Raw genomic sequence first — 21,477 nt, 5'->3', positions numbered from 1 at the left:
CTGTTTTCTGTTTTGCAGTCCTAGTCAGGAAAAACTGCTGAACTCACTTTGGACAGTTCTTTTGGAAGGGATCACAAAGCCACATCTTAGTGTCAGTGCTCCTTCCCTGTACTGAGTCAGAAAATTACTTCTGGATTGATTCAGACTCATAAAGGTATCTCAGGATCTGATTTCTGGAGTTCCTGTCCCATCTCATCTCTGTGATTTGCATCCCACAATGTATCAGGGAGACAGACGTCCCTGAACACTCCATCACAACCTGATAACATCACTGCAGCCTTGCAGCTCTTGGTCATTATCAGTTCTGTGCTCTAGTGTACTGAGCATCACTCTGCTACTCAGATCTTAGAATTTCAAGACTCACACCAGCAAAAGAGTTTGCAAATAGGTGAGATCACTGGATTTTGGCTAGACAAAGATATGCAAAAGCATATCACTAAATTTACTGAGTAGAGGAATAAGTTTTTTTTCCTGCCATTACACAAAAAATGAGTATTTTTTTCCAAAGTGTTTTATAGTTGTCAAAGAGAAAGCAAATTTCACTGACTTTTTCTCAAGTAGTCACTGACAAATACCAGAAATAAAAATTCAAATAAAACTTCAAATAATTTAAGATTAATTCTTTTATTTCGCTTGAGACACATCCTTACCCATGTGATTTTCATTTTATTACAGTGTCAAAAAGCAGCTGTGAGAGGGGCCAGGCAGTTGACGCACATGGCCCCAGGTGCTGGAGCACTTCACTGGGAGGAGGAATCTGCCAAAGGCATCCTGAATATCACTGTGGTCACCAGCTGCTTTAACAGCTGGGATAAATCTCAGCCTGCCCCGTGGGCAGGGGATGTGTACATTCACTTCACCCTCTTTTCTCAAGCTGTGTTAGGAATGACAGTTTCAACAAAACCTGCTGTTAAAGACCACGGTTTTAGCTTTAAGTTGTTCTCAGCTCTGAACACAGTTGTTTGTCATTAGGCTGTGTGAGCTGTAGGCTACTGCTTGTAGAATCCCAGACCAGCTCTCCAGGGAGCATCAACAATCTCTCAAAAAAGGTAATAAGGAAAGATGTGTACTTGGAACTCAATTCCCTAGGGATTCTTGTTTAGGAGGAGAAAGGAGTCCTGAGTTCCTTCTTCCTCTTTAGGCTGCACTGCCTTTAGAGCTATTACTACTAATGATACCAAAAATTACCTGTAGTGGATCTTAGAGATGGAAAATAAAATCAAATCAAATAGATCTTGAGTGGAATAGATCACTGCAAGCTGCTGAGCTATACCCCACCCTGACATCTGCACAGTCCCTTTGAGTTCAAGGGATGATACAGATGTAATTAGAAGAGAACCTGATGGAAGATATTAATAACAAAAGCTAAATAAAATAATGTCATGGATTAATATTGAGAAGCTATTTAGGAATAAAGGATTTTTTTTCACAAAATGCTAAAATAAAGAAACCATTAAATCCAATCATTTTAAGACAAACCTACATTGCTTTTTTAGGAAAAAGAGAACGAACAGAGGGCACTGCTGCCAGCTAGGTGTTTGTTAATTTTTCATGTGAATTTATTGCATATGTAAGTGATTGAATTAGTAGCACTGACAGGAACCCAGGCACGGTAAAAGCTTCCTGCTACTGACACAGCAGTGCTCAAGCTGTGCACTCCTGACCATTAGCAGCCCTGCTGTGGGAGCCTGAGCCTGGCTCAGCCCGGGCTGCAGCGCTGCCTGGAACGGGAGCGAGCCCTCCGGAACCAGGGCTAGCATGAGACCACTGCACTCCTCTAGATTAATGACCTCATTTGGACTCTGATGCCAGGCTCCAGGGAAGAAGGTCCAGTGCAAGCTAATATGCTGCCAAAATACTGCAAGGTAAGTTTGGTGGGGGGGAAAATTGTTAAGAGGATTTTGTGTTTTGTGGTAAAGAGACTGAATGCGGAAGGGAGTCAGAAACGGGTGGCTCGCAGGAGAGAGCATAAGCTTAGTTCAGGAATCAGAATGTTTTCTCACCTTTGAGAAAAGAAAGTCATTTCCAAACACTCAGAGGCTGAGCAGCGAGATCTGGATCTTCTGTCACCAAGCAGTAGAATGCTTCAGAACAGCAAGGCTTTGAGAGCAGACTGGGGGAATATAAATTGCACATATAATAATTTAAGCATGCCGGTGTGTTGCCAAATATTACCATCTAAAAGGAATATGAGTATCATGGCTGCTGTGAAGTCCTTAGGGAGTCTCATAACCTTTTGGGAACCCTTTCCTCCTCCCCTGCAATGTATTAACCTTTTGACCACGTCGGTGCTTAGAAGTACATAACGAAATGGTACATGCAGACAGATACAGTTGGGAGAGTTAGGAACAAAACATCAGGGATGCAGGATGTTGTGTGAATTCTTTATCAAAATCTCATAGCCAAGAATAGATACAGAGCTAAAAAAAAAAAAAGGTATTTCTGATGTATTATGAATGTGCAGATGAGCGGCGATGGAAAAACATTTCATGGCTGTCTTACGAACTCTATTCCTGTAGCGTCAGATTGTGACAACTTAAAGGAGCAAAAATGAGCTTTTTGTACAAGTAGCACTGCTGGATTTAATGGTGCTGCTAATGGAGTAAGATTTTTCTTGGAGTAAGGGTGCCATAAACCAGCCCTCAGCCACCACTTCCTGTTTACTTGTGGTTTATTCTCTAGAGCAAACCCAAGTGTCTCTCACTGCAAATTTCTACTCGTTACAAAAAAAAAAATAATTCTTGTTTAGTATTTTCCTTTTCATACCATTAATCCTCATGGAGGGCTTTCTTTTCTAGTCACTCATTTGACGTGTGGAAGAATGAATGAATGAACTGTTCTTTGATTAAAGTGGTACTCTGCTTTACTCTGCTGAGAGGTAGAGCTTCACTTAACATGTTCTTTTCAGTAGGTCTAGACAGCCACTTCTAAAATTTCATTTAGATATCATTTGTAATTAATTTGAACAATCCTAGTGACTTAGTAAAGTTGCTTCAATACTTTCCTTTTTATTGAAAGTTATTTCACTGCTGCAAGCAAGGTATTTTATTTTATGATTTTCCATATGGTTGGTCCCAAAGGAGAAAACACAAAAGAGTTCCAAATTAAATTCTAATCCAATTTAACAACAGCTGTAAGGGAAATGAAGATATATTAGCTACTCTAGAACCTCAGCCTCCTGGAAAAATGAAAAATGAAGCTGATCATCCCAGAATTTTTACTAGTTTGAGTTTTCTTATACAAATGTATATACATTTCCTATTCCTATAAACAAATGTATAGTGGGCAGCTAGAGACAAAACTAGGCAGAAGCTCCCATTGAACTATGACATTGTACCATTTAAAAGACTGTAAATATACACTGTGATGCATAGCTAATAGCAAAACCAGCAAATGTTTTTGACATTTGGACCAGACTTGAAGTTACAAAAAAAAAATTTGTGTTCCAACACCTTGACAGATTTTGAGGCTGGGAGGATCCATTTATTGACCTGCCATGTGAACTGTAACATAATACAGGCTGATTGACTTCACACACTTGACACAATTGATCTTGAACATCATCATTTGAATGGGAGCAGCATGTGCTCTGGAAAAGCATTTATTTTAAGCTTAAAGATTTAAGTGATGCAAAAATCCACTATCACTTGCTCAAGGTACTCCTGCAGTGATTCTTCAGACTCTTTGAAGTATTCTCAGCATCAACAAAATATTTGTTTCGTACACACACAAAATACATTAGAAACTACCTTAGAGTAATGTAATAAAGCAGATAATATTTTTAGAATTCTCAGGTAAGCTGTATTGCAATGTAAAGTCTTGAAATTACATTTATAGCCATGAAGCATGCAGCTGACTCAGGAGCTGTGCAAACAAGCACCCAAAGAATCAGTCAGAAGAGCTTTCTTGTTCCCACTCAGTTTTCCAGTTCACTTGCAGTGGTTGAAAGTGGCACTTGGAGGAGTTGGAGGGAAAACCCTCAGGGCATCAGCAGCCTCCTGCTGTACAGGGCACAAAATGAGCTCACAGTGTAAAAGTGTCCACTGCCTCTGGAGGAGCCAGGATTTCACCTCCAGTCTTGTGGGAGGGAATTCTGATCAACTCTTAGAAAACAGCTGGGTCATGTAACAGGAGAGCTAATCTGCGGAGAAAATATAAAATCTATTCACATCTGTATCAGGAGTGGTTATCTCTATATTGCAGTAGGCAAAATGAGGTCTTACCTCCTCTGAGGTAGTTTGATCATCTATTTTAGCATTTTCTCAGAAAGTTCTTGCCAATGAGGGGTTTTACAGTCCAATTAACACAACAGGGAGTGACAATCTGTAAGCCTGGAAACAGTTCTCCCTAACAGTGATGTGGACAAGGCTGCAGATAAGAAACTCCTCTCTTACGCATGGAAAGGTAATAAGGTTATTCAACCAGTTGCAAAACATGGAAGAACCATTTTTACCCACACTAAGAGTGGAAGAAAAAGACAAGGAAGTTTGTACTTGTCAGGGAAAGAAATAGGTTACCATGTGTCCTGATTTGGGAAGAAGAACAATCAATATTTAAAGACACTGAACAGACTACAGTTGGAGACAATCCTCTATCCAGGAGAATGTCAGAAGCCAAGAAAGGACCAGAGGGAGGCTGAAAGGGGAAATTGCACTGTGCTGGTAAATCAAGGTAATGATCAACACAGGTCAGAATAGCAGAAGCATTAACTCCACCACTAAGTTATCATTTCCCTGTTCAGTGGAAATTACATACAATATCACCTACTGCCCTGCTTTATTTATGATAACCAAGCCAATACTCCCAGCACTTAAAACAATATTTCATGCTTTCCAGTTGCATTCTCTGGATTCATTTCTATCCTGTTAACTCATCAAGACACCAGTTTCTTGGGCTAATTCCCTTCTCATTTCTTGGCATAAATATTAGTAATTTCTGTGAAACTAATACCAAAATGCAGTGCACTGATTTGGAAATGTTTTGTGTACACATAAAACAGAAATAGAGTGACCTTGCCTGAAAAGTACATTACTAAGTGCTTGAATATTTATCAGGACTAATCAGCTAAGAAATACTGAATTTCAGAAGCTTATATATTTCAGACAGTATATTTACTTCCTTTCACAGAAATTATTCAGTATCATTAATTCAAACCAAAATACATCTACCATATCTTTTTAATGCTGGATTAGGACTTAAGGGATGTTTTTATTATATCTTCATGACAGTATAAAGGCCAAAAAAAATTCCTTTTCAGAGACTCAGTAGATGAGTCCACTTGTTTATGAAGCAAAGCCTACTTGTTTTATTTAGAACAGGCTCAGCAGAGTGAAATGAATCTCTGCCTGGATGCTGTCAGCCTGACTAAGCTAAATCTGTGCCTTACCTTGAATTTCTAACATTTTGACCAACAACTTTTTTTTTTCTCCCAGGTATTTTATTTGTATTTATCCAGCAGCAAAAGCTGATACTTAATAATTTGCTGACAAAATTGTGTGCCTGCACCTTTCCCTTGCAGCTGTATTTACCCAAAACAAAGCTATTCAAATGAGCCTTAATCAAGACACATCATTCTGCTCACTGTGTGAGCAAATCCACCCAGATCCCCTCAGTGGGAATGCCAGCAGTGAAGCCCCAGACAGGAATTCTGGCCGCTTCTCTGACAGGATCCATTGGGATGTGGCGTTAATGCCACATTGAGCTGATTTAGGATTCACCTGGGTCCCCTGAGTACTCAGCAGAAATTTTGGTCCTTCTGTGCCTGTTGAGCCATTCTGGGAAGCTGATGGAGGAGCTCCTTAATGCTTGACCCTTTGTTTTGGCAGCACAGCTCTTCCAGAGTGTCCCTCTGGGTCAGTCTGTGTCCTGCCCTGTGACCAGTTCCACAGTTCCACGTGGAGAGCAGTGTCACTTGTTACCTGGAAATTCCCAGGGAAAGATAATCTCTTTTTAAAGCTTACTTTAAATACAATTAGGGTTGAAATTATAGTTTTAAAATACTATGATAAAAGCTTTATCAATAGCTACAGAGTGCCAGGTGTTTTGCTTAAGGGAGTGCCTGTCTCCTACATGCCATCCATCAGTTTTATTTAAATAACATTTTGACAGCTCAGCGTAGCAGGTTATACTGAAGAGTTTTCACAGGAACTGAATGGGATATGTTAATAACCCAGACAGGCTGTGAGGTGTTTGTGATTCCCAGTATGTCAGACTTGTTGGATTCTGCCAGGCTGCCCCATGTAACTCAGTCACAGCTAACTGCCCATGGCTGTGTGTGAGTTAACAAAACACAGTTGTTCTTAAAAACATCACTTCACTGAGAAATAGTTCATGTTCTTTTAAACACTTACACTCTACTTTCACTGCACCACCTCCCACAAAAAATAGTGTCTAAAGTGCTTTCTGTATGGAGTGGCTGTGAGCTGGAGTTAATTCAGTGCCTGAGACTTACCAATACATCAAACAGCATGGAAAAAAATAGCAAATTTCCAATGGCTCCAACAAAACCTCTTGAACACCCTGCCATGAGACACAACCTTTTATCTTTTCACTTGAAGCTGTGGATCCTGTATATATTGTGCTGTAAGCACTAAGGAAAGATTAGAATGGGCAGGTGCCAGAGGGAAGACAACCATTTTGTGAAACGTTCCAACCCTGAGCAGCAGCTCTCAGTGCCAGCCTGCAGCTGGGGGAACTTTCTGCTCCTTGGCATCCATCTGCACATGGAGCTCGTGGCAGTGAGTGGGCAAGGCCACAACTGCTGCAGCTCACACTGCAGAGCTGCACCCCTCTCAAACTTCTTAAAATAAATCCCTGTTTCTTTTATCAGTGCAGCAATCTGAAGTGCAAGTGTCTTGAAAGATTCCTGGCTTTATCTAAAATATGAAATGTATTTAAAGAATAAAGTTTTCGTGTAGAGCTGGGAAGATAATGTGAGCGTGGTGGGAAATTAAGCTATTTGTGTAAGGAACCTTTTCCAACCTGAGTGCTTCTGAACATGCTCAGCTCTATAGCCAGAGGTACTTGGGAAATGTGGCTTTAACTTTGTGACTAATCTCCAATGGCAGATTTAAGAATAAACTAGAGAAATCAATCAAAATCTGTTTCCACATAAAGTTCAGGTCATTTGTAAATAGAACTAAAGAACTTTTCTAAATAGGCTACCTGTATGACTAATGCTTCAGGCAGATAAATGCAGGATTAAACAGAATCATTTGGAAAGTCACAGAAAGAGACTGCAAAAAATTTCCATTCTCCCTTCCTACCAGACCTATAATGGAAAAATAGTTTGTGTTGTTATGAAAATTTGTAGGACTGTAACCTCTACATAATAAGAGTACTCCTGTCCCCAGAAAATCAATAGCTGTATCTTCACTAGAGGTAATCACTAAGGCTAAAATTCTAAGTGCATTTTGGAAAAGCAAGCTCTTATTTATATATGTACTTTTATATATGTAACCAGAAAAGTAAAATTAAAGAAGATCTATTATATCAGTCTAAAACTACCAGCAAACAGCAGAATATCATCTCCAAAACAATTCTAAAAGTTATTCTTCTCTGTGTGTGGACTTTAATATTTTCTCATCAACCCCTCTGCCTTGAACATGAACTTTTGGTGTCATGCTGGAAGTTACCCCGTACAGACCACAGAGCTGGCAAATCAACAGTAAATCCACATTTCATACCAATATTTATTGGTGTGTTTTCAGCTTGGCATACACCAAAGATCTTTTATTGGGATCCCAAGGTGTTAGAAGAGTGAGTCTCACTGGACACAAGGTTCACTGTGCCTGTAAATACAATCCCCTGTTCTCTGTGCCTTAGTTCCTCTCTTTATAAAAACACCTCAGGGACAGTTCCAACCCATCTGTGAGAGATCAATCATGTGGTTACATTCACTGATGCCTGTCAAGTTCTTCTCTTAGATCCTTTGATATAATCTGAAATAATATCTCAAAATAGTGAGAATTATTAGCTACAACAATATAGCAAGTTATTTAGTTTTTAAGCCAAAGGACAGGAAATACTAAATCTTGCACCATTAAAAATTATTCAGGACATCCATAGCTTTAGTCCAAGATGCACATACATTCCCAGACTAAAAAAATCTATTGTTTCAGCACATCCAGAGGGTTATGTGGGAAAATAACAGCTCAACCTGTTAAGAAACAGCTCACATCAGCACTTTCTGCAGTGACCCAGCTACTTCATCTTAGTGAGCTTCAGCCTGTTTTTCTGGCTGGCAGTGGTGAGCAGAGATACTGAGGGAGAAAAACAAAATGAAAGTAGGGGTGAGACATTCGCTTGAGAACTGCAGAAGGAATGTCTCTAACTCCATTATTCCCAGGTTTGCAGGCACTCACCAGTGGGCTTGCTTGTTTTCCACACATACATGCAACAAAAAATAAAATCACCGAAGATTTAGTGTCTTTTGAAAAATACATGGGGACCCTCAAGCTATATAGTACCTAATAGAAAAATTATTGCCAAATTTCACCCCAGCTGATAGATTTGTAGACAGATTGCCTCTATGCACTACCCTGTGGTCTCCTCCAAGTTGTTTTGGGACTCAGGCCCTTGGATCAGGCGAAAGAAGAAAGAGCTGTCTGGTTTTGTTGGTCTATGGGTATGTTATAAATATGAGTGTCTTTAATTCTTCTATTTATCACCATGAAAACTGGATTTCACAGTGATGTGCCTGTTGCTGGGTTCTACAAACAGCCATCCACTGCCTCCAGAATCCCACTCAATAACGCTGCCTTTTCCTTCAGTCTGTTCCTTCCCTCTTCCAAACACCAGTGCCTGAAAGAAACATGGCATTTGCAATTCCAGAAAGCCCATGCCATGTGTGGATGAGGCTGAAAACTCCAGCAGTCCCCCATGAGGAAACTATCTGACAAATTCATGCTTTTGGAACACAAACCAGTTTGTGGTCAGAAGTTTAATCAAATGTACAAGTCACATTTTCCATTGCAAATCCTAACATTGCTGCCTCCTCATTCTGATGCTCCAGTATTCTGCAATTGTACCATAAATCTTCCTGAAACACATTGTCTGTCTGCTTTAGAAGTGGTGTTCAAAAACACCAAGTCATGGAGAGCAATCCTGAGCTGTGAGCAGAGAAAGCAGCATAACATGCAGCGTTTTCCCACCTCTCAGGTTTAGGAAGCAGTTATATTAAAGCAGCCTCAAAGAGCTTTCAAGCTTCATTTTTCAAAATCTAGCCTCTTTTTAAAATAATAACTCATACATGGCCAGCAACCTCCAGGCAGTAATCCTGAGCACGGAGTCAGAGAAATTAGGCTAAATGCTGTTGCCCTACAGGTTTTATTTATGCTGGTAAAAGGTCAGGGAAGGGCCTGGATGCTGTGCTGGAATAATTTCTGCAGGGCTGCCATAATGGTCCCTGACAGCCTTTCACCCTCTGTTAGCCCTGTGCAGCCTTCCAAGCAATTCCCAGGCAGGATTCAGGAGGTGGCAGAGGACAGTGACCCCTTCCAGTGGCAGCAGCACAAACCACAGAATGAGACTCCAGTTCCTCAGCTGAGACCAAGAGAATCTGTTCAGAATGCATCCTTCAGAAAGCCAAGCAATCTTGACAGAAACAAGAGGCAGACAAGCTGCATTCCCCAGTGCAATCCCGGCTAAACAGGATGCAACAATCACTTCAAATGCACATGGCCGGGGTGGTTTTAGCACTGATACCTGCTTTGCCTAATTAGTTATTCCTAATTATATCTATAACCCAGCACTAACTTCATGGTAATGACAACTTTGGAAGAAGCTTCTCATAGCTGAGAGAGAAGGTGGTTTGCTTTAAAATCTCTAAACTGAAAATGTACTCATAGAAATTATAGCATGCCCATTATGCAAAAATATGCAGAATTATGTGAAAACAAGCAGTCAGGAGAGGGCAGGTAGACTGTGCTGATGTCTCTGGGTGATATGTATGTTTTGCTGTCTTAGCCATTCTCAGCAGTTTCTTTTGTAAAAAAAATAAGTGATGCTGTCTGGAAAAATCAGAGTCTGTCTAGTGCTTGTTGCAGATTTGTCACTAAGAATTTATTTGACATACCTTTTCCTCAGACTAGGACACAGGGAGGGTTCATTCCCTACATAACATTGATATGATTGATACTGATATTCCCTACAAAAACACTGATACTATAGTGATTTTATGTCTCAAAATATCTGCTTAAGTTATACCAGTCAACTAAAGACACCACTACTAGTCAGCATCAGCTTCTGCTTTCTGTGCCCAACTCCTGTTACCAACTAACAAATCTTCTTTAAGATTACCTCCCTGCAAGACTGATTCTCACTCTTAATAATTAGATAATCATAAGATCTACCCAGTTGTCTCCTGAAAACAAATAGACAAACAACAGAAGCAGCTGTCCAAGGGGTCCAATCCAATTTAACATTGTAAGGAACATTGCTACTCTCAAAGCTATTCCTGTCTTCCCTACTGATGGAAGTGCTTGGGATCTCTCAGTGCCAGCAGCATGAAGTAATGTAACTACTCTAGCATAGAGCATGACATCAGATCTGTCACTGCAAGCCAGAAAATCCATCACATTGAGGCTTTGTTCCCTCAAATAGTCATTTACTACATATCATCAAGCTGCTTATTTAATATTTATGCAAATTTTTCAAGACATTGCACTGGACTGTGTATCAGAGACAGTCTGTTACAGAGGACCAGAGAAATCAGAGGGAAGTCTTTTTCCTTTACATTCTTCCCAAACACAAACAGTCACCCTAACTGTGGTTTCCCAATTACAGTTTCCTCTCCAGCACAATTTCCAAATTGGAAGCCCAGTATAAACCCAATTGCCTTTGAAATTGGCCTACTCAGCACAGCAATAAAAATAAAATCTCAGATGCCACACTGTCAATCAACCTGGCCCTTATAAAACTGTGAGTTCCACTCTTACATAATGTCACAAATGCCACAATTAGTATCAGCCCATGCCACAGGAATGGGGATCAGAATCTGTGTTATTTGATCACTTGGTTTTGATCAAAACTCACTTTTGGAAAAGTAAAAAAAGATAAAAGTAAAAAAATTCACTTTGATCAGGACTTATTTTGCATCATTTTGATTATGAGACTTCATCTGTGTTTGCAAACTCTAACAGGGGTGTCTGACTTACGCCTTACAGTACCAAGTAATTCCTACAATAAACATAAAATTAAAATCTCCTTAACTCTTGAAGTTTTAGAGGTATTTGGGATACAGACAATGTTTAACTAACACCTTCTCCCTTGGAGTTATTACACTAATATTATTATTCCTGTCATGTTCTGTCAGTTTAATTGGATAATAGCTGCAGTCAGATTATTGCCTTGTAAGTGCATACAAGCACCTAACAATGTTTATGCAAAGAAGCCCATGTGCCTTGCTGGTTAAATGGGAACATCAGATTTTAGATGTACAGCAAGGGCTGGTGACTTCCTTCAGGAGTGCAAATCACAGAGGGGTGAGCAGGACAAAGGGTGAATGAATGAGGATGCTGAGATCCGACCGCTGCTCACTGCTGCCAATGACAGAATGAGAACTGAGCAGCACAAGGGCTGCTCCTGGCCATGGCTTTCCATGATCTTCCATGATTTTCCTTCTTGCCTTGTGGCTTTCCATGATCTTCCATAATTTTCCTTCTCGCCTTGTGGCTTTCCATGATCTTCCATGATTTTCCTTCTTGCCTTGTGCTTGTTGGATCCACAGAGCCGGGAGGAAACTTGAGCACAGGCACTGGGGGTTTGGGCTTTCCCCTCCACAAACTGTGTTATATTTGACAGCACAACAGGTTTCCATGTGCCAGGGAAGAACAGGCTGTCAGAGATTTTTGCTCCCTAGTGTGGCAGAAATGCCACAAAACAGGTAAAGTGCAGTTACCTCAGTCCAGCTGCTGGGAATAGGTCAGACCCAAATCAGTCAAAATTCTCGACAACTCCACTGATTCCTGTAGCTTATTATTAACACACAAAACAGATTATACACATTTCTTTTACTGTAACATCCTAGATTCTGAAGACACTGGGTAAAACCCACGACAGCACTTTGCCATCATTTATATTGAAGTTAAGCACAATCTGAGAGCAATAGCACTGAAAGCTCTCACAGAGGAGTTATCAAATGCTCACTTCATATTCATATAATGCTTGATTTGCATCAGTTTAATATTTTATATGTAGGGGAGCACTTTCTAGAGGGTTCCAGATAGTTCCTCACAGAGAAATTGGGAGAGCTATAATTTTAATTACAATGTCAATATAAATACTCTTTTTATCTCATTTTAGGGAAAAGTTTCTCCTCCTACTGTACACTGAGATAGATTTGAAAGAAAAAAAGGTTCAGTTGACACTCTCTAAACATATGTTTTCCCCATCTGAGCTCATTCTACTTCGCAGAAGTCAGAATGCTGGTGGAGAAAACTGAAAATGCAGCCCAGTCTTGAAGCACTAATGTAAATGATTGGTTCTGACACCAGTAAAGGCATGTTGTTTTCCCTCCAGGTTGCCTACTTTTCACATAGGCGAGAAGGATTAAAGACATAAGATTTCTCTTCATGTGGGGAGTTGATAACCTGCCTTCTCAGAGGGGTTTTGTTACCTCAGAACATGTGCAAAGGAAAAAAAGCACAAGCAACTTCAAGAAGCAGACTGTTTTGTGAAAAGTTTTTTGCCTTTTAGCTGAATTATCGTTAGGGGAAACAGTTTCAGTATCTTTTTTGAGGATAAAGGTAGATTTCTCTTTCAATTCATAGTAACCAAGTGGCTCCAGTGGTCAATGCAAAATGAAAAAGTCCTCATTCCTTGATTTAAATCCTGACTTATAGCACTCAAACAATAAATCTAGTTGTGAGTTCTATGTACCAACTAGTGAAGAAAAAGTAAGAATTTCAGAACCTCCAACACTACATGTAAGGACAATATTCCATCTATATAACAATCAACATCTCTGGAAGAGGACACTGCCTGCTAGGGAGGTTCAATAGAAGAATATCTATAAGATATATTCTGCCAAATATCTGTCAGTGTGATTTGGTGGGCTTTTCTCATGCTCCACAAGGCAGTGAGTACATGACCCAAAGAAATTTCAGGTTTCTGAAGCACTTTGCAGTTCCTGGTGTTCAGGAGCATCCCCAGTACCACACTGGGCTCATGTTGCTGGAAGTGCTTTGATTTCAAATAATGAGCACTAAATGAACAGTTGGGGATGAACCATTTCGAGGACTTATTAAACTTCTGACATTCCCTTAGAAGGTTCCACTTAAGAAGCTGAAGAAGGAGAGAGAAAAAAAAAAGGAGCAAAATATTGTGAATTTGTGATTTCTTTTACGTGCAAGTAATTACAGAATAAGCATTTGTAAGGTTATAACCACATCTCAGAATCCTACATGTTCAGCTGAGGAGTGAAAGTTTATATACAAGTGAATATTTTCATTACATTGTATGAAATTCAAGGGAATAGTGCCTCACTAACTGCAGGACTGTGGATTAGTCAACACATCGTTAAGAGATATTTGCTTGAAAGCCTCTGGCTTACACTGAAGAAATGTGCTTGTAATCTCTTTACCTGCCATGTATTTCATTTATTTACAGCAATACTGAAATGTTCAGTACCAATCAAGCCTACAAGAATGAAATACATCTGCAGTATCAGGTGGCGTGTGAAATTGTACTGCTCTGAACAGTTATGCTCTTAGGGAAGGAATCAGTAAACAATTTACCATGCCATTTCACATGGCTCTAGGATTCACTGTCTGTACATAAATAAGTCTTTTATGCAAAGTAAGAAAATTACATTCTGGAAAAAAAAATCCAGGTCCTTGACTCTGCCTTGGTTTTCTTCCTAGCAGTTGTCTCCCAGATAAAATAGTGCAGATGTATAGCCAGATTCTTAAGGTATTTTGCATGGTGTGCCTGGGAACCTGCCACAAAACAAGCCTGGTTTATTTTTAGATACCCTTAACTTTATTTATTGATTTAGGAGGATATGAGGAATGGGCATAAGCAAAGAGAGTATTTTGAAAATGGTATCTTTTATTAGATTAGCTGATACAGCTTGAAAAAAGCAAGTATGCCTTTGGGTACAAGCTGCTTTCTTCAGCAAAATCTAAGTCAATACAGGCAATTTCAATTTAATCTTATTACCTTGATAACAATGCTGTTATGATGTGAGTGTGGAAATGAGTAAGAAGAGGGGCATTTTGAAAGTTTTTTTATTTATTCTGAAATGTCAAACTTCCATGTAAAGCCAAATGAAATTCCTTGGTCAAGATTATGGGAGGAAAAGAAAAAGATTTGTTCCAGCCCCTCCCATTCTCCTCTCCTCCAAGAGCTGTCTGTGGCTGTTGCTGGGAGTGATAACTCTTAGAAAAGCAATATTTACTCTAAAGTTTCCATGCAGCAGCAGAGATTCTGTTGCCAGCATGTGTTTTTACTGAACCCATAAAATAACCAGTGAAGTCCCTTTGCCTTGCATGGTCCTGCTCCTCTTGCAGATCCTGTTAGGAGAAGGCTGTGGGAGCAGCAGGTGGGAGATACCCAAGCCTGGATTGCTGGTGTGACTCTGCCAGACTGAGGAACAAAGTGCAGCGAATAAAAGACCATCACTATTGAGAGATCAAATGGTGACAGAGAGGCTGCACTTAAAATGAAGAGAAGGAGAAGGAGCCAAGGAAGAATAGAGAGAAACTGCTGAGGCCAGTAGGGAAAGGTCAGGAGAGGAATAAAGGCAGATTGCCTGGAAGAGGTAAGAGGTGCAAAGAAAGACTTATAAATTGATGAGAGGAGAGAAAAATGATGACAGTAGAGAAAATACCAGATAGCAATCCCATTAATAAGTGGAGACCAGCCTCCATGGTGATTCCTGGCAGTGCCACTAATAGCTGACAATTAGATTTTTCCACAGCAAAACATAACTGAACATCTAAGCAAAAATAAACAATTTTTTGTAAGTCAGCAGAAAAACAGCGCAGCAGTGTCAGTCAAAATTATCCTAATTAATTTACATCTAACTAGATGTGAGTCCAAAGAACCAGGTATTTATTAGACAAATTACAGCAAGCAAATTAAGTGCAGCACTGATTATTGCACCAGCACAATGTTTTTATTCATCTTCATCAAGCACAAGACTTTGTCTTCTAATTCTTTCTGACTCTGCTGCTAGACAACTCCTTCCTGAAAGCAGGACCATGAAAGTGGCATTTAGGCTGAGAAGGGCAAAAAGCTTTGCAACCAGTCTCACAAAGATCATCCTAAGCACACAAGGCTGCAGAAGAAGAACATGATGCAGGTGAAAGGAAAGATCCAAAGGAGCATCAAAGCTGACAATTTCAGGACTACATGGGAGGATGTGTCACTGTGTACAGAGGGTGACACTGCTCTCTGTTTTCTTTCCATCCTGTCCAGGCTTCAGCTTCCATCAAAGTTCATTAATAGCAAATATTTCCATTCACTATTCATTAAGTTGAAAATGAATAGGCAGAAGAATTCTGGCTGGTTTTATTTCTGTCCCTGGTATTAGCGAGCTGCAGAAACCGCAGGCGAGTTATTTATCACCTTGTAATGAGCCGCTGCCTGGAGTGCTGAGGGAGGAGGCAGAGCATCCCAAGTGCCTCTAGAGGCTTCCAAGGAGAAAGAACAACATTGCATCCAGATGGGAGAGGAGGCAGGCTCACTCAGCTCAGATATGTCTGGTTTTATCTGGGTTTACTATAAAACAGGATCGGCAATGGGTGTGGCAGCACATCCCAGCTCTTCTCTGCCCTTGTTGTTGTACACCTAGTGAGATTCATAGTTTGCCTCTGAGCTAAAAGAAACAAAGGATATTTCTGTATGTCCTCTGCTTTTGTGCTTTTACTTCTCTTTGCTTTGAATTATCTCCTCTGTAAAAGAGGAGCAAAATAGTTCTTTACTGTACCTGCAAGTGTTGCTGTGGCTGTGCAGCTCAAGCACTGCAGAAGGTCACGTGAAGTGCTGCTTTAACAGAAGTCAGAGCTCTTTATTTACAGCCTTTTATCCAACAGTGCTGTGCTCTGCTTCCCTAACTGGTGTGATCTTTACTAAGGCATTTCATGTGTGTTTTGGCATGTGCTTCTCAAATTGCATCCTTAAAAGCACAGCCTGTTTGCTCCATGTACTATTGCCAGTGATTTTGATTATTTGAGCAACCATTTTATTTTATTATTGTGAATATTCTGAAAATTATTGTGGATAAAACAATGCTTAGAGCTGGGAAAAAAAAAAAAAAAGGAGGAAAGAGATTAAATCTTTGGAAAAGTCTTGCTGATTAGGATTCTAATCTTTCCATGAAGCACGTGGTCAGGGCAGGAGAAGCAGAGGCACAGTGGTGCTGAACAGAGCATCATCTAACACACAAGTGCTGCACTGTGCCCTGAAATCCTCAGCTCAAGCTGTGCCCCAGACACCTGAGGTGAATGTGTGCCTGAAATCACCATTCACAGCCATTCAGAGCTGGAGCTGGAGCTGCTCAGGAAATCCACTGCTCAAAAAAGACAGGTTTGGCTTTTTACTGAGACAGAGGAAAGATTTCTTCTGACCCCCTTCCTGAGAATCCAGCACCCAACGTGTCCCTGTCAAACTGAGGTGGCCCAAGTCCCCCTCCCCAGCACCTCAGGCTCCAGGGGAGAGCTCCCCTCTTCCAGGGGGTGTCTGTGGAGTCCACAGCAACATCTGCCACCTCCAAGGTGTCCCCAAGCCAGCAGATGTAGGGCAATCTGCTGTATTAATGGAATTTTCATTCCTTCCTGCCGAATCTGCTCCACTGCATGGAGCTGATGAAATATTCATAGCACCAGTCAGAAGAGGGATAAAAGCAAACTTGGATATAACCCAGAGGCCAAAGTAGTTATGCTGGGCAGAAGAACACCCCAGTTTTAGTCTTTCTTGTGCTGATTATTTGAAAATAAAAAATGAAGTGTTCAGTAAAGCAAGAGTCTGAAACTCAGGGTATTCTCCTCTTAGTTTTACTCTCGCTAGGTTTTCTCTATATTCATAAACAGGGTTTTCTACAGTCCACTGAAAAACATTTATTCCATACAAAGTAGAGTTGTTTCAATAAAAAAGTAGTAAGAATGACTTCCACTACACCAGAGTGTCCTACAGTTTGGCACATGAGCACTCTGATGGAGCGAGGAAAATTAAATAATTTTGGAAAATGGACAGAATGGGGTAGAAGATGATTATTCTAACCATGGCACTCCTGGGTGAAATAGAAGGATGTTGTGTGAACATGATATGCTCCCCAAAGGCCTCCCAGATTAAACTAAGAAGGCAAAAGAGATACAAGAACATTTATTTGTTAATTTTACAGACACAGAATGAGACCTATCAAGATGGGAATGTCCAGAAGTAAAACCTAGGTAATCGAGAAACTGCAAAATAATTAATTTTACTGTAGGACATCCATTCTCCACAAAAAAACCAAACCTTCTGAAACAAAGAGCCTTTACTTCATTTAGAAGCTCTTTGGGCAAGACAGCATTTTTTAGAGAAATTAAAATTAGGATTTACATGATTTGAGTAGAAATTTTCTGTCTAAAATCTGCCCACCTAAGGAAATTGTCACAGCAAAAGCCAGGAGGTGCATAGAAGAGGACGTTTATACAATATATAATTAATATTTAATAAATTTGAAAAAATAACCAATATCTTTTGGAGACTGTGTAAAGCTAAAGGGATATGGACTGACTTGCTGTACAGCCGTGTAACAAGGAAGATCTCACAAGCACTCATGAGCTTTGCAGCACAAACCACTCGTGGATGTCCCACGTATGGGCCAGTACAGACACAATAAAATCATGGTAGTTTATATATTGTCGAAATCTTGGCTGAAATGCAAACAGGTGGATCCTAATACCTGAAAGTGACTGCAAAACAACTGTACCAAGGAGAAGAACTTCACTTAGCACTCTGTGCTGTAAGTTGCACACTCTGGACTTCAGTACTGTATTAATTGCCCTCATTTGTCAGTGTTTAACACACAAAGTGCAGAACAAAATCATTTTGCCAATTCAGTGTAAGTAATTAGCTATTTTACATCCTTTTTAATGTGAAAGGATCTGGTCCTTCATTTTATGGCTTGGAAAACCATTCACTATCCATTTAGTGATAATATTTTAATAATTGTGTGATGTTCCAAGCAGTTTCAATGGATGATGTCACATCCACAGAACAGCTTATTATCAAGAGAACAAATGTGAGATGGAAATCTGAGTGAGAATTTAATTATGTTTAAAAAGACAGATGCTTTGCCATTCACCAAGCCATCTACTGACAGCATTCAATAAAACACAAATTGAATGCACATTTTTACACACAACTGTCACTTCCTCATCTGCATCAGTTCTCCCCTTCCTGTACACGTGCTCCTGGCTTAATAAACAAAATATCCACACACAATGGATGCCAGCTGACTTCCATCCACAACTGTGTGCCACACAAAGGAGCTTTCTTCCATAAATTTCATTTTTAATGTTATTGCATCCTTTTCCATTTTCACCAATTTGCTTTTTGGTCTCATTCTGTTCTTTTTTGAACAGCCAGCCTCTAGAGTCACACGTCTTTGATTCTGGCAAAATGTGTTAACTTTTCTTGGTTGTGGAGAGGAACTTTAAAATGTAGACTTAAAAAGTCACAAAGCAAGCAGAATAATTGACAGTTTTATTTTTACTATCTCATTATTTTTAATGAGTTAGTTTGTATTCCTAAAGAATTCAGGAATTCTTGACTTTCAGTGCCACTTTAGGACATCACTGAATCTAAATCTGCAATGTTATTTTCAGAGAGCAAATTTTTAGAAGATACAGACCTGCAAGTAGGACTAGTTCAGGAATTTGAAAGTGTAAAACTCCTCATATTGAAAATAATTGTGTGTGCAAAGGGAATCTCAAACATACTCCTAGAGTGCTTGAGCACATACAAAGAATTATTTATTTGTTCCCACATGAGTTTAAAAAAAAGCCATGTTTAAGCTGATTTTGATTTTGCTTCACATGGAACTACTAATAAAGCACGCTGTAAAAACAGAATTTCTTTTAAAACCAAGAGTGGAAGTACTTTTAAACTTGCTGATTGAAGAGAGAGTTACTACAGGAACAAAATATTTTGATAGTGAGAATGTTCATTGAAACCTGACTGCTGCCACATAAATCCAAGTAACAGCAAGCTGAAAAAATCCCTTCTGATCTTTTCCACTGTAAATGGGCTTTTCCATATCCACATCTCACTCAGCTGAAAATTGCCTTCACAGAGCTGAATACAGCATTCACTCCTGCCCTGACACAACAGGACAGATTAATCAGGTTACTTCTTCCCTCCCTGGAATTGCTTGGATCATTCTTTCCCCTGATCTCTCCTTGCCCCCAGTTCCAGCACTGAAAAGCACCTTACAGTAAGCAGCCCTTCTGTACTTAAGTCCAAAGCAGTCAGATGTGAATCACTGTTCAAGGCTTTTCTGCAGCTTCTCTCAGCTGTTCCAGCAACATTTGGCTCTGAAAGATGTCTCAATGTACATTAAACTGGGAAAATATCTGGGGATTGGTTATTACCAGCAAGATGTAGATGCTTTTTCCTATTCACCCTGTTTAGTTATCTTCATAACCTGAAAGACTGTGTAAAATATTGCCTATGTAAACTAATTAGCTGTTACCAAATCTGCATTCCAAAGAGGGATCTGCTTCTTAATGAAAGCTGCAAGAAGCAAGCAGGTGACTGGTGGTGTCTTGGAGCAAGTTAGTTTGTACTGGGCTTTAATCTAGAAGAGTCTTTCAAGTTCTCACCTCTTTCTTGTGATGGGTACATAAAGCAAGGCACCCCTTGTTGAAGGGGACAGGAATGCCAATAAATGCAGATTACCATGCTGTGGAAAACTGTATCAGATTTATTGTAATACAGGAAGCATGTATGTTGAGATTTGTATAAATGTAATACGTAGAACAGTTTCTATTAGTACAGGCTGAGCACAGATAAATCAGTGTGGCTTTTGGATATTTCTCTTCAAGCATTTTTCAGCCATTAGTGTCTCATCACGATCACCCACTGACTTTCAGCTACAATCTGTGCTTTTCTGACCCTGCCCATGGTACCAAGATCCAAAGTTTCCAGCCCCTACACTGTTCAATTCCTGACCAGACACCTGCATGTGTGCAGCAGACATCTCCTTTAATGCTGCCTTTGCTGTTCTTCTCCCTCATTGTGCTGAAATCAATACCTAGCCTTAATGTGAATCAGAAAAATAAGTAGCATTTGAATCTGACATCGACAGCTTTAATTAGGATTGGAGTACAAAGTTTTCTCTTTTGTTGCCAAATTGTTCCCTCAGTTTCAACTCCTCCAAGCTAAATCCTATGCTATACTCTATACTCCTATACTCTATGCATTAGAAGGATTCACATGAACAATTATTTGGCTGAAAATTAATGTAAATTAGAAAGTTTGGTGTATCTTATATATATATATATATATATATATAATTTTTTTTTCTCAGCAGACTGGATATATTTCAGTATGTAGACTTCAGCTGGCTTAGAATAATAAATTCCACAACTGTGGAAAATACATATTTGTGCTATGCTTTCTCCAACATCATAGTGTGTAGTCTCAACAATTTCATGTCCTTTTTGGTAAAAACTGCAAAGGCTCAATGTATTGTAATCTACTGTGAATTCAGCATCTGTTTGTGATATTCTCAGCAGGAAAATTTGTTTCTTTTCATCACCTGCAGATGCAATTATACCAGCAAGTCCTGCAAAGTGCTCAGATATGAGATGTGTAAGCTTGGCAAAAACCCTGGAATGAAACGTTACTTTTGTCATAAAAAAGGTCCCTTGGGTTCTTCTGTTCAGAGCCCTTTAGCTGGAGAGTAAATATCATGTAACTGTAATACTTTGCACCTTTGTTTCACCTCCCATCCAAGACTCTCAGCTGGCTTGGCAAACATAGCTGGATTAGGGATTCCAGCAGGGAGAAGCATCCTGCCAAAGCAGAACGCCCCAGAGGTCACACTCACACATTGAGCTCTGCATGTCTACCACTGTTCACACACAAATATGCTAACACTCTACATAAAAATATAGAAAGTTAAACTTTTCTAAGCTAACATGCCTATTTTCAAAAAAAATGTGAGAGTACGTGGAGATTTGGAGCTGCTCATCACAATAAGATCTGAGAGTTTGTCAGGAAGTGTCAATGAATGGCTCAGGAGAGTTCAGAGCCATATTCCCCACAAATAAAAAACACATTCTCACATCAAAGGCTTTACATAAATCTGTCAAAGTTAGCTGTATAATTAAGGACACCGTGGGCTTAGACACATGGAAGTGCCATAAGTGAGTTAACACAGCAGGCTACAAGGATTCACTCGTCTAGATTGCACAAAATAGAAAACAACTCCAGTTAATTCAGCCTTTCTTCATCACTTCCACAGGATCATGTAAGTGTTGATGT

General features: G+C 39.8%; 1 protein-coding gene across 4 annotated transcripts in view; it reads left to right on the top strand.

Annotated features, from left to right (window-relative positions):
* PEX5L (peroxisomal biogenesis factor 5 like) overlaps positions 1 to 21,477 on the top strand; it is a 102,423-nt gene that overhangs the window by 12,313 nt on the left and 68,633 nt on the right. The gene's annotated exons all lie outside the window — the stretch shown is intronic.

Source organism: Ammospiza nelsoni, chromosome 10 (genome assembly GCF_027579445.1).
Source record: "Ammospiza nelsoni isolate bAmmNel1 chromosome 10, bAmmNel1.pri, whole genome shotgun sequence".
NCBI classification, from domain to species: domain Eukaryota; kingdom Metazoa; phylum Chordata; class Aves; order Passeriformes; family Passerellidae; genus Ammospiza; species Ammospiza nelsoni.
Note: the sequence above shows the minus strand (reverse complement) of the source record. Positions and strands in the feature narration are given on the sequence as shown.